Source organism: Trichomycterus rosablanca, chromosome 14 (genome assembly GCF_030014385.1).
Source record: "Trichomycterus rosablanca isolate fTriRos1 chromosome 14, fTriRos1.hap1, whole genome shotgun sequence".
Classification (NCBI taxonomy): domain Eukaryota; kingdom Metazoa; phylum Chordata; class Actinopteri; order Siluriformes; family Trichomycteridae; genus Trichomycterus; species Trichomycterus rosablanca.
In genome coordinates this window covers 32967140-32981009 of record NC_086001.1, presented here as the reverse complement: position 1 = coordinate 32981009, position 13870 = coordinate 32967140, and the positions used below count along the sequence as shown (strand labels likewise).

General features: G+C 37.2%; 1 long non-coding RNA gene, 4 other non-coding genes and 1 pseudogene across 5 annotated transcripts; all 6 read left to right on the top strand.

Annotated features, from left to right (window-relative positions):
- The window catches only part of LOC134326480 (E3 ubiquitin/ISG15 ligase TRIM25-like), a 514462-nt pseudogene that overhangs the window by 433835 nt on the left and 66757 nt on the right, over nucleotides 1-13870 (top strand).
- Nucleotides 486-2471, top strand: LOC134326059 (uncharacterized). Its single transcript, XR_010014475.1, has 3 exons — nucleotides 486-684; nucleotides 1075-1140; nucleotides 2399-2471. It is a non-coding gene; the product is annotated as an uncharacterized LOC134326059 (long non-coding RNA).
- Nucleotides 12641-12712, top strand: trnaa-ugc (transfer RNA alanine (anticodon UGC)). The gene has a single exon. It is a non-coding gene; the product is annotated as a tRNA-Ala (tRNA).
- On the top strand, nucleotides 12808-12879 carry trnaa-cgc (transfer RNA alanine (anticodon CGC)). The gene has a single exon. It is a non-coding gene; the product is annotated as a tRNA-Ala (tRNA).
- Nucleotides 12975-13046, top strand: trnaa-ugc (transfer RNA alanine (anticodon UGC)). Its single transcript has one exon. It is a non-coding gene; the product is annotated as a tRNA-Ala (tRNA).
- On the top strand, nucleotides 13221-13292 carry trnam-cau (transfer RNA methionine (anticodon CAU)). Its single transcript has one exon. It is a non-coding gene; the product is annotated as a tRNA-Met (tRNA).

The following is a 13870-nucleotide window of genomic DNA, read 5'->3' as shown; positions in this document are numbered from 1 at the left end:
TGGATGATTTCCCTCCAAAAATGTATGCTACTTCCTGGTAGTCATGTGACTAGATTAAGAGTCAGGGGGCATGTCCAGACAAATTTTCCATCACAGTAACAGGGGGGACAGTTGACTCAGGGACATAATTTATTTTAAAGACTTTAAATATTAAAAATGAATTAATAACAAAATATAACATTTGGTGAGAGATATTATAAATAAGGCTATACAACAATAATGAAAAATGTATAATTTGTTTGATTTTTATTACTTAAATTTGTAAATGAATTTGAGAAAACATGATTGGGGACATGGCAGTTAAGCCTACTTGCACTAAAATCAGAGTGTTTTTTTTTTAATTAAATAATCCTGGGAACACTTCATTGTTTTCTATGGTGGAGGGGGGTTAATCATGCACTGAAAAAAAGGAGACTAGCCATGTCTTGGATTTATGTAAGCATTTTGAGTGTATTTAACACAACTGCCTCATGTTTAAACAGACATGTAATTTTATTGTGTAAAAACTAAATAACACGCAGAGAGAGTACATGAATTTGTTCATATCATGTTCGACTGAAGTGAATCAATAACGTATCAATGTTAAATCTCACGATACTGCACAGGATTTTGTTTCGCGCCCTCAACGTAACAAGGAGAAGAAATGGTTGGAGTTGGTCGGAGTGCTCATTCCTACTTTGTTCAGTAAGTCTTGATTTTCTGGATGAATATTATCAAAATCGCAGTCAGATGTAGTTAATTGTTTTGAGAATCACTATGTAACGTTAAATACTTGTCGTGAGCCTGTTTGCCAGCGCTGTTTTTTATCTGCTTCATACTAGCGCTGCTTCATTTGAAGTTGTTTTTGAGGGCGCGGGCCGTAGCGTGGCACACAACTTAATTCTGTGATGCTCCTAAAATACTTCGTGTTCTGTGTGAATATGTTTGCCAACTGACTGTTCAGTTGTGTATTAACTGCATGGTGTCAGTGAGATTTGGCCATCAAAGAGCCTCGGCTAAGGACATCGGCAGCCTTAAGCTAGCATTAAATTAGCTTACCACCCCAACCCATTTTTTCCCCCTGTTTTGCTGCAGATTGAGAGGCAAACACAACTGCGTATTCACCTGGAGTCAGCTCGACCGTTTGCTCAAGTTTTTGTGGTAAGAACAGTACTTGCTGTTTAAGTTACCATATTTTAACTACTATGTACAACACAGATTGTTTAAACAAGTGCAGCGTGTGCGCGCTCACTAGTGATGGGCATTTCGGCTCTTTTCGGAGAGTCGGTTCTTTTGGATCGGCTCTCTTAAAAGAGTCGGCTCTTTCGGCTCCCAACTGGCTCCTTTCACTTTTTTTGTATCTTAAATAAGTTTATTACCAAATTATGTGTACAATTAATTATTATTGTAAAAACACAGTATAAATGTTTATTATTATTATTATTAATATGGCTTTAGTTATATACTCAACATGGAACAGATTGCAGGTTGTTTTCGATATGAAATTTTAATTTTGCAGTCTAAACTCTGCCTTTGATCTGTCTATCTAAACTTTACTACGCTTTCTGTCACTTATTTTCTTCACCTAGCTTTAATTTATCTATTTATTGCGCAAACTTCTCTCGCTCTCAGTGTGTGTCTCTGTGTGTGTGTGTGTGTGCCTCCCCTCCCCTTCAGTTCAGATACAGACGCACACATCGGCTTCACTTCAAAGAGCCGACTCTTAGAGCCGGATCATTCGCGACCGACTCATCACTAACGCTCACACTGCCTAATTAATCCACTTTTGAAATTTAAAATCTGCCATATCTTTTTATATTGTCAGAAAGGTGATTAATGCAACTAGTTTATCTGACGTGGTGTAGTCTACTTCAGTAAAACATTTTCTGTTTCTGATATTTTGCTCCAAGAGTGTACAGTCACAAAATATTTAAAAAATGACCAATACAGTGCACTTAAGCACTATTAAATATTTCTAAGTATAACTATTATTTATTTAACCCTTTGGAGTCAGTAAAGTCCTAGTCAGATAATGTTTTAGACAACTTGTGAACATTTTTTAAAGATTATTTTTACTGTTAGCTTTACAATCTGTTTATGTTTAAAATGAGCTTTAAGTGGATTTTTTAAAACTCTATCTTCAGTGTTGGATTAAATTTTCATAAGATGGCACAAGTTGTCTGAAAGTTTATCATGTAAGAGGACCTTAAGTGGTTTAAGCCTGTCCCACATTTGGTTAGCCATTTTACAGTTTGTGACTTGCTGGTCATAAGTAATTCTAGGAAATCCTTTTTAGACTTTGTTTCTTTCTCTTGTTCTTCCGCTTGTTTTCTATGATGATTCAAAAATGCATTCTTGACATATCAAACTCTATTGTCCTCACTAGATATTGATCCTTTTTTTGTTTCCACTTTTTCAGTGAATGGTGCTAGAAGTGTTCCAGTGACAGAGTTAATGTGGCAATGCAAGGCCTGCCCATTAGTTTTACCAAGTAGGTCACAAATTCTGAGGCATTATCGAGTGAGACATAGGCATCACGGAAATAACAGTCGTATTCCATGTGTACATGCAAGCTGCCCATGTAGTTTTAAAACATGGAATGCCCTGTTAATTCATTTGAATAGATGTCATGTTATTAAAACTACCCCATGTCAGTCAAGGGGATGTACATTTAGCTGCCATTTGTGTCCATGTAAGGATCTTGTGTCTGAGAGGGATTATTGGACCCACATTAATGCACATTTAAAAAAAAAATTAGGTTGTAACTTGTATGTTGGTGGATTGCAACTTTAAAACCAACATCTTAGGCTCATTTAAATCCCACAAAAGCAGGAAACATAGGTCTTATTCACTAGAAGATTTTAAACCAGGAATAGTAGTATCAGCCACAGCTGCTCACCCTGAATCTCCTTCCAATTCTTTTGATGATGACATTGGTGAGGATGCTCAGCCAGGTACCAGTGCTGAGGTTCCAAATGATCTCCCAGATGTAATTGAGCACAGTTTGGCAGCAGCTTTGTTAAAATTAGAACATTTTTCTAATGTATCAAGCAAAGCAATCAGTGATTTTTTGGTAGAACTAAACCACTTAACTGACAATCTCTCAAAATCTTATGTAGAAGGTGTTCTAGTGAACATTTTTCAGAAGCACAAGCTCCAAGTTGACAGAGCTGTAATAGAAGAAATAATTTCTTCTCTTTGCTCAGCAAGTCCTCTAAATAAGGCCATCGAAAAGGGTGGGCCATTGAGTTCTGCCTATCAACGTAAACAATATTACAAGGCAAAATTTAACATTGTAGAACCAGTTCAATATATTCTGGATGCAAAAGAGAACAAGACTTTTCAGTATATTTCCATCCTTGAGTCCCTGCATGTGCTGCTGAGTAGGAAAGATATTGTTGACAAGATAGTTAATAATCACGAAATAGAAAGGAAAACGGAGAGTGGAAACGAAACTTTGTACAGGTCTTATAAGGATGGTCAGCATTGTAAGGAAAATGGCTTGTTTTCAGAGAAAGACCTAAGTCTGTCCATAACTTTGTATGCTGATGACTTTGAGGTCTGTAACCCTTTGGGCACCTCTCGCAAAACTCACAAACTTTGTGCTGTGTATTGGGTACTCAATAACCTACCCCCTGGGTCTCAATCTAGTTTGTCCTCAATTTTCCTGGCCATTTTGTGCAAAACAAACAATGTAAAGTAATTTGGCTATGAAAAGGTTTTAGAGCCCCTACTACATGACCTGAGATCTTTAGAAGTTGATGGAATTTTTGTCACACAACTGAACAAATCATTGAAGGGTGCAGTGCAGACTATTGTTGCTGATAATTTAGGAGCACATGGAATAGCAGGCTTTGTGGAAAACTTTACAGGCCCCTTCATTTGTCGTTTTTGTACAGCACAAAGTGCAGACATTCAATCACATGAGGTTAGGTCAGGGATTTTCAGTCTCAGAAAAAAAGAAACACATGAAACCCATGTCAAAACAGCCCTAGATAGCGGCAGTAGTGTTTTTGGAGTTAAAAGAGCTTGTCCTTTTACTAAAGCGCTTTCTTATTTTCATGTACTCAGTGGTTACCCTCCTGACATTGCTCATGATCTTTTTGAAGGCATTGTGCCGGTTGAAATATCACATTGCCTCACATTACTCATATCCAAGAAGTACATCACTTTGGATGATCTAAACAGTTCTATTTTGCATTTCCCATACAAGGGGACAGACAAAACAAATAAGCCTCATCCTTTGCCACAAAACCTTTCAGGCAGGAAATCCATAGGGGGCAATGCACATGAAAATTGGTGCTTATTAAGATTGCTCCCATTTTTGATTGGCCCCAAGATTCCTGAACATGAGCCAGCATGGCAGATCCTACTGGATCTAAAACACATTGCTGAGCTAGTGGTTGCCCCAGTTCACAGTGATGAGTCTATTGCTTTCCTTGAGAGCAAAGTTTCAGATCACAGACAAAGATATCAAGAGGTGTTTCCAAACAACAAATTGCTGCCCAAACATCACATAGAACATTACTCGCAGCTAATTAAGCTTTTTGGACTTCTTGTGGGACTTTGGACCATGAGGTTTGAGGCAAAGCACAGTTTTTTTTTTAAAAATTGTGAAACACAGCAGTTGCTTTAAAAATTTGCCTTTTTCTCTGGCTGTGAAGCACCAGTTTATGATTGGTTACCACCTGTCATCTCCAAATATTGATAAACCAGTGCTAGAAGTGTCAGATGCATCCACTGTTCCATTGGAGCTTTTGAAGGAAGAGTTAGCACAAGCTTTTAAACAGAGAAATCCTTATGCATCTGAAATAAACCTAGCAAAAAATGTTTGGAGCAAGGGAATACAATACAGAACAGGTATGATCGTGGCACATGGTTCTTTTGGTGGCTTGCCTGAATTTGGAGAAATCCATCAAATATGCATTTTGCAGCAGAGACTATTTTTTGTGTTAAAACTGCTGTGTGGATGGTATTGTGAGCATTATGGAGCTTTTCAGCTGACTCCATGTCCGGTGCGAGAACTTGCTGTTGTTGAAGTCTCTGAACTAGTTGATGAGTATCCACTGGCTGCCTATGTAGTTGGAGGCGTGCGAATGGTGACCTTAAAGAGATCGATCTGTGTCTTTAGGTAAGCTAATGTAAGTGTCCTCAGGTGCATACAGTGTTTAAAAGGACGTCCGGGGTTCTTTCAGATAAACAATTTCAGCTATAGCTATTAACTAGTTTTAAAAAATCTGGAATTTAATTTGATTTGGATTTACCATTGTTTTTTGTTTAGGCATAGCTGTTGGCTCTTTGTGCTCCTCTTTTGCTTCTTCTCTCCTACTTTTTTGCTCCTCCCCTCTCAGCTCATTCACCTTTCATCATCTTCCTCTTTTTTTGCTTATCCCATTTTTCTGTCCCTCTATCTCTTTCCTCATCAACCTCCTGTTTTTTCTGGTTTGTTCCATCTGTTCTTGCCTCTCTTCCCATTTAAATCTCCTCAGTTTTCATCCTTTTTTTTTTTTGGCTTGTCTCTGCTTAACTCTTCTTCGCACCCTTTCCTCTCATCTATTTCCTCCTCTACAGATAAGATATGAACATTACTTTTCTATATGATCACTTAAGATTTGTTTCAAAGTATTACTCAAAGAAATAGAAAATTTATGGAAATGTTATTGAAATTTTTGAAAAATTATCACATGGAAACCCTGGACAGTACTCCTTTTCAATTCTGTTTTGAGCCTGGAGAGCACTTCCTCTGGTATTGTCCTGTGCTCCCCTAAACCTCTGAATAACCCACAGGGATACGTTTGGGATTTTTTTTTGTTTTGTTTTTGTTTTGTTTTTTTTATGAAATGGGCAACATCTAGCACCCATGGGGTGATGGAAAGACTGTTGAAAAAGTGTTAACAGTGATCTAAAAAAACTATAACAAGAAAAATTGCTGTCTCTGCTGTCATACACTAATGTGCATGGAAACCCTGGACACACTACGTGGTGTTTTGGTTCATGTTACTAACTAACCTAACTTCCTTTACACTTACTGTCTTTTTCTCTTTCTTTAGTATTATGTTGTAAAATTCTTTAATGTATTAGTGTTGTAACAGTTCAAGGAAAGATTTGGTGATTAAGAAAGCCACTTGTTTTGAAACAGATTCTAATTACATTTTCTTATTCTTTCAGAGCATAAAGTAAAGTGGGACCATGACAGCTCAGGCCATTTTCAGAGTTATCCTTGGACCACACAGTAGTCAGAGGGTCATGATTTCTGCTGGTTTGCCTTCAACTGTTGCTGAACTGGAGACTGAAATAAAGACTCAATGTAAAATAGTGGAACCCTTCCGGCTGCAATTTATGGACACACTTTTTGGCAATGAGTTTGTGAACTTAACTTCAATGGAAGAAATACAAGACAAAGCAACAATCAAAGTTATATACACATCCTACCAACCTCAAGATCCAGGTGAAGACAGTTTATCTATTGCTTCAGGCAGCGCTCCTGATGACACCTCATACAGTTCTGGTGATAGCACCATCATTCTTTCATCTTCAGAGTCAACATCATCATCACGGTCTTGTTGGCCAGATTTGTTCTGCGTTCCCCGTTTCACGTACGATGCTGAAATTAAGCTAGAGAAGGCCCATGTAGCTTTCAAAGAAAATGGGATGCTGTTGATTCCTGATCCAAAGTTAAAGTCTGACATATTAGAGGGCTTGATCCAGGAGATAGTTAAGCACACAGTTTATCTTACAGACAGTAAGTTTGACCAAGTTGCAGAGGCACTCATCCTGAGACACCCATGTTTAAAAGAAAAAGGCTCACCCAGTGGCTATGCAGGATGGAAAATGAGCCTCAAATACAAGTTGTCAAACTATCGCACACATCTTCGAAAAGTAGGGTGTCCTGAAGTATGTGTGAATTCTTTAAAACATAAACCAGCTGAGAAATGCTTTAAATGGAGAAATGGATTACTGCCCCTCTTTTCCTCTTGGAGAAAGTGAACAGTCCCTTGAGGAGATGAGGGTTGAACTCCTGTCAGATGTGAAAAAGCGCAACAACAGAGAGACAATTAAAAAGAAAGTGGATGCAACATTTGCATTGAGGAGACAAGAAATTGTCTATGATGATCCCATGATCAGTGATGTACAAGAGAGATGGCCAGCTCTTTTTTATGCAGCAGAGGTAATTAAAAAAAATATGCCTTGACTAGCTGTCATAAATGCATTAATGTTTAAAGGTAATGGTTGACTTTATTAGTTTGTGTTTCAAAATATTCCCATTTCAAAGCCCAGATGACCAACCATTCATGATGCATGCCATAATATGGCAGATGTTGTTTTTAATGTTTGAAATGTCTCTTGAAATCTTTTGACTGTCATTTAATAATAATTTCATGTTGTTTCAGATAAATGTGGAATTCAAGCGCATCACAACAATGCCTCTACAATCAAGATTTCTGTCGCAGCTTGACTTTCTTTCTGAAAGTCTGCTGAGAGTGTTTGCAAAGCGATCGGGTGAGCCGGGCAAAAAGCTGAAAAACATAGCTGCCACAATGACGGTAAGAACTTTCAACTTCTTCCATCCCATAAAGTACATATGCATTGCATTTGTTTAGTGAAAGATTGGTATACTGTATCCATTGCATTGCTTACTTGGTGTGTGATTACTGGTAATCTAATCCACCTGCAGTTATAAATAAAGTAGATTGAGTGAGTGATGGAAGGGAGGGACTGAGTTATGAAGGGAGGGTAGGAGGGGGTGAATGGTGGAGGGAGGGAGTGAGGGATGGATTTTTGATTTCACTGAAATAACCCTTTCATTTTTATTTTGCATTCACTTTTCCACTGTGAGACATTTATCTTTTTTATATCATCAGGACATTATAAAAAGTCCAGTCCATAATGGTCAGGTCAAATGTACAGTTTTTATATTTTGTAGATGTTAGTGTCATATGATGACTGGTTAGAAAAGTCAAAGTTTTTGTCTTTTGATCCCCTTATTTTGTGCTACTGAAAATTTGAGTTCACATCTCTATTTTCTTTGTTGTAATTCTTAAGGATGACACTGATGTTCGAAGGGAGTCCCTCATCAAAGGACTCTGCATCTATCTGAATGAGAGTCCTGATGTCTTGGTGCAGGAGTACATGGTGAGTGTTTTGAGTAGATTTTGGCTATACAACATTGTAAAACCATGCATTCAGTTATTTCTGTGATTACATTGGGCTGTTAAGGCCCTCTTTATTAATTTGGGAAAGTAATTCTAGTAATTCCAAAGTAATGAGATTACTTACAGTGCTGAGATTAAAACAATAAGTTAAACTTGTCACATTAGATTTTCAAACCTACCAATTTTTCTCCATATCCCCCTATTGATAAATGGAGGATTTTTCACTTTCATAATAGCATTATGACAGGGTTCCTGTGGATCCTCAAAAGGCATTGAATTAATCAGTCCAAAAATAAGGCTTTAATTAGCCTTAAAATGTCTTAAATCAGTCTTTCAGAGGTCTTTATGTTAACACTTTATAAGTAGGATGATTGTAATTTGTCTCAAATATTAAAATAATTGGTAAATTTTATTTTTTAAATAGTTTACAGAATTCCTCTCACAGCCAGTTTTATGTTTAAATAAACATTTGGCTAAAATTGTCGTTTTTCATATTTGTGCTTATTGTGAATTTGGTCTTAAATTTAATTTAAAGGGGCATTAGAGAGGTCTTAAAGTCTTAATTTTAACTTGTATTAAGCAATAGGAACCCTGTATGAAAGTGAATAACCACCCATTTTGATCCCTTTGAAGAAAATTACGCCATCTTCCCATACTGGGCTGACTTGTCTGACAAGGGTATAACTGGGACTGAGATATGGCCCTGGAGTATATCAAGTCCAGGTTAATGATCAAAATCATCCAGGAACATAAAAACAACTTCCAAAAAAGTGTGAAGTTAATGTTAACATTAGTTTTTGCTTGAATGTTTATTGCCCAAACAGTACCAGACTTGTACCATCCAAATTGAGAGTCTAAAAGAAAATCTTAAATCATTTTATTGGCTTAGTCTGGCTCCTGGTGGGCTAATATCTTTCAAACAAAAACTAATATAAATCTTCAAGGTTCCTCTTCATTTGAGATTAAATAAATGTCAGGGTTTTTTTTCTTTCGTAGAAATGGACCATGAATATCATGGTCCATTGGAAGGGCTGTCTTTGGCTACAGCCATCGACTGTTCTGCTAACATGGGTTTAAGTAAATGGTAAGGAATTGCTGCATTCTAAAGAGATCAGTGTAAAAAGGAATCTTAAAAAAATGTTTTATCTTTAAACAGGACATGGCTGAGGCTGCTACACTGAGTGCAATTGAAAAAACTACAGTGGGCATCTACGTCACCAGAGAGACGCCAGGCAGTGACTCTTCTGATGTTGGCATCATCATTGAAGGTGTTGTGGTTCTTCAGGACCTTGATAACGTGGCCCTTGCAGTAGCCATGTTGTTTGGACTTTTTTACTCCTTGAACATGAGATACCCATCACAACTACGCTTCACTTTTGAGGTGATTCAAAAGTTGGTAATGGAGTTGGATGCAACTCAGCTCTCAAGAAAAGCTCAAAACTTGAAAACAAAACTGCTCCTGTAAGAAAAACTCACTGTTGTGTACATGATGTGGTCAGCTCCAGGTGAGAGGACATTTAAATCTCACACTTGCTCTCCGTTTTGGAGGTTGAATTTTCCGATGAACAATCAGCAAATCCGAGTTCACTGATTAATGTGCCATAAAAGTACATTTTTTTTAGTTGTTTACATTTGAAAAACACTACCTCCTTGCTGTAAAATGCCTCAAACATTTTATATTTGTTGGAACAAAACTGCTCCTGTTAGGAAAATTTGCTCTTTTGTACGTGATGTGGCCAGCTCTAGGTGAGAGTACTTCTAAGTCTCAAACTTGCTCTCCTATGTTTTGGAGGTTGAATTTTTATTTGTTTTTCCAAGGTGAATAACCAACTAACCACAACAAATCAGAGTTCATTGTTAGGAACTTATATTAATGTATGAAAGACATTAAAATCTCACATTTACAGTACTCTCCTACTTTTTGGAGGTAAAATTTTCAGGGTTAACAATCAGCAACCCAAAACAAAAAACTGTTCAATGAGTTCACTGTTCAGATTTTATAAATATATATATATATATATTTGTTTATCTTGTGTTTAGATTTAATGATAAAGAACACTTGTTATAAAACAGAGTTTTATTACATTGTCTTATTCTGTTTCACATGTGATTTGATCAGCTCCAGGTGAGAGTTGTAAGTCTTAAACTTGCTCTCCTATGTTTTGGAGGTTCAATCAGAGTTCATTGTTAGGAACTTGTATTAAAGTTTATAACTCTGTAACTGCCATGTTGATGGGGCCATTCCTCCCCCTGCCTCCTTTTTACCCTTTTTGTACAAGTTTTCTGATAGGCAGCACTTTTATATTTCAGTTTATATTTTTCTTTAAAAATGAGCTCTAAGAGCTGTAGAGTTTGGCAGTCTAGTCCCATCAGGACCATGTGAAATGACATGTTTGGTTAAATTCAATTGGAGTAAAGAGTTTTGAACTTATGTCACAATATTGTTGCCATTTTTGACCCTGTATTTCTGTTTATAAATAAAGGTGTTGACATGCAACTGCTAATTTTTATTATTAACAGAGATAAAATGGGTAATAATTGTTTAAGAAAGTTATCAGGGTGTTCCTAGTAGTGTTTATTGTGTAGTAATAGTTTATTTGAATGTTAATGGCTACTAATGTCTGCATTTTAAATCAGTCCAGTAATTGCACTAATTTGTTTACAGTTGTAATATTTTTATTTAATCTAGACAATAGCGGCCTTAAGCAGAGGGTTTGTGTTGTTTTTCCAAGATGGTTGCCTAAAAGAAAATGTCTAACTTCTGTGCTGTGACTGAGTCAAAACACTGTAAAACAGAAATTACTTCTTAACTGTTGATTTATATCTCAGTGGAGCAGTAATGTTAGTTCAATTCTTTACCTATGGTCACTGCAGTGAAAATAGACATTTTGTTTTGAAAGATTACTAAGAGTTACTGGCAACCATCTTTGAAGAGAACAATACAATCTGTTGTAAGACCTCTATTTGTAAAATTTAGTATTTGACACTTGAATATAATATCAGCATTTAAAATGAAGATAACATGTAGTATTTACGTGACCGGTAGTATTTAAGTAAAAGTTATCGAATAGGGTTGGAATAAAGTGAGAAAATTGCACCGGATTAAAGTGTTCTAGGAGCTCAAATCACTTCATCATAACATGTTTCAATCACACGTTATCAACACAAAATATACATGTTTATTAAATGTGAAAAACTTGTGATAATTTAACTTAATTGTTTAAGTTGCTGCTGAAGCAAAACAAATGTGTGCAACCAATGTCCACTATTGAATTAAGTAAATCCAACAAGTTCTTTTTTTCAGTGTAGGGCGAATGGTTGAAAGCACTGAAAAGAATTAGCAGAAGCACAGAAGTTGTTCTTTTTTCCCGTCACCTTTATTTTTGGCCACAACAATCAAAATATTTACAAGCGCGCTATGAAAAAAAAAATAGAAAACTCAACCTCTACCACCAGAGGAAACAGACTTGTGACTGCAAAGTCACTTAAGTCACATTCATTGATGTTTACAAGTCACAGGCCTAGCATAGCTTTTAGCCCTTCTCCAGAAAAAAGAACCCCTTACCCCTTTTCCAGAGCTGTATTTAAACAGGTAGCTCCTCCCCTGGATCATACCATACCTCATACAGGTAAAGACAAAATATATAACAAAATAAATATCTAGTTCACAGAGCATCAAATATGGCAAAATGTTATGAGTTACAAACAATACTCAAACCCATTCAGTAACAACATTTCCAATATTTACAGCATATGCTTATCTAACATTTCTTCTCTTTTACAGGTTCTTCACCCCTCCCCTACAGAGGATGGACTCACCCAGGTAAGTAAAGCTAAGGAGTTTTCCAATAGTACTCTTTTAGGACCCCACTGGTGAGTGTGAGCAGTGCCAGAATACAACAGGTGAGTGTTTACACTACAGTTCATGTTGGTAATGTGTCAGGGTACCTTACATCATTACACACTGACAGAGGAAACATTCATGGTGCTGAGGAACATGCACGTCTTTAACCCTTTAATGATCTCAACAAGAACTCAACTTTCAAAATTTTATGGATGATTTTTCAGCTGCTGCTTCAGGTTGACACATAAGTTAGAAATGGTGTTTTCTTAAAGTAAGAATACCAATGTTTTTTACGTTTAACACACGCCAATCAGGGAGTAGTTACAGCCCATAAAAGATTATTTGAATACAGCTTATTTTACCCAGCTATTTAGATTATACTAATGGTTGAGCAGATCATTAAAGGGTTAAAAGTGCTACACGTTTAGTTAAACTTGCTTGAGTTTTGCTTTTAAATTAATTCTGCCAAAATTCAATTGTTTTAGGTTATTATGTATTATGTATATAGTATCTACAGTATAACTTGAATGTACTACCCATATTTTAAAAGGTGACTTTTAATTCTATCTAAGTAAATTTCTGGAAAGATACTTGTACTTTTACTCAAGTATGGCCTTCAGGTACTTTATACACCACGGGAGGTTTACCCTTGGAAGCACAAGTCGTGGATGTAGCTCAGTGGTAGAGTGCATGCTTTGCATGTATGAGGTCCTGGGTTCAATCCCCAGCATCTCCATTCAGAAGCTTTTAATTAGGGACCATGTCTTGCCTGGAGATCTTATTCTCTACAATAGAGCTATAGAGCCACAGCAATGCTGTTGTGTCAGAAAAGGGGATGTAGCTCAGTGGTAGAGCGTGTGCTTCGCATGTGTGAGGTCCTGCGTTCAAGCCCCAGCATCTCCATTCAAAAGTTTTTAATTAGGGACCATGTCTTGCCTGTCTGTCTTATTCTCTACAATAGCGCTTTCGAGCCACAGCAATTTTGCCTTGTTACAAAAGGGGATGTAGCTCAGTGGTAGAGCGCATGCTTTGCATGTATGAGGTCCAGGGTTCAATCCCCTGCATCTCCAGTAGCTTGTTGTTTCACTCAGCTTTGTGTGCTTCTAAAGGCTATGGCTTTAAGAACGGTCACTATCAAGCTGGCGTTCTGCTTGTTACTCTTGAACTTTAAGAATGTGCTCAGCTTCCAGTTGTTATTTTTGCACAAGAACTTTTTTTTTAACTTTTTGCCAGCTACCTGGAGAGGTGCGATGGCCAAGTGGTAAGGCGTCGGTCTCATAAACCGAAGATCACGGGTTCAGTTCCCGTTCGTGCTTTTAACGTGCATGTTCTCATTTTAAAACATGACCAATATGCTCTAGTTCACATTCCCTCTAGGCTAATTTGAGAAACACAACTCTTTTCCTATTTTCCCTTGCAGGTCTTATTTACCACATTAATGCTGTGCTTCCACACCAGCACATTTCCTCTACATAGGGATGGCAGCTTAGACGTACTGCATGTCATGCCTGTATGAGCTCCAGAGTGTCACAATCCCTTGAAATATCCAGGTACTTAGTCAGACTCAATCACAAGCTTGTTTTAAATTTCACCCAGCTGACTGAGCAAAGGTACAGGAGTTAGATGAATTTTGGATTGGACTTTCTATTGGCTTGCATGACATGATGGAGCTTGTTAACCGAGTGTTTAATGTCTTTTGGAGCCAACCGGTTCAGAGAGCCAGTTCTTAACCGCTACCACAGAAGACTATGCAAGTGTGCTGTTAAATCTGCAATCCCTCACTTGACATAGGCTAGAGATTCCTGCTCCTGGTTCTGCTTCTCTTTTTGCAAAGACTCTCGTACCCATTGGAGGTTTACAGTGGTGTATAGTAACGAAGTAATAATACTTCGTT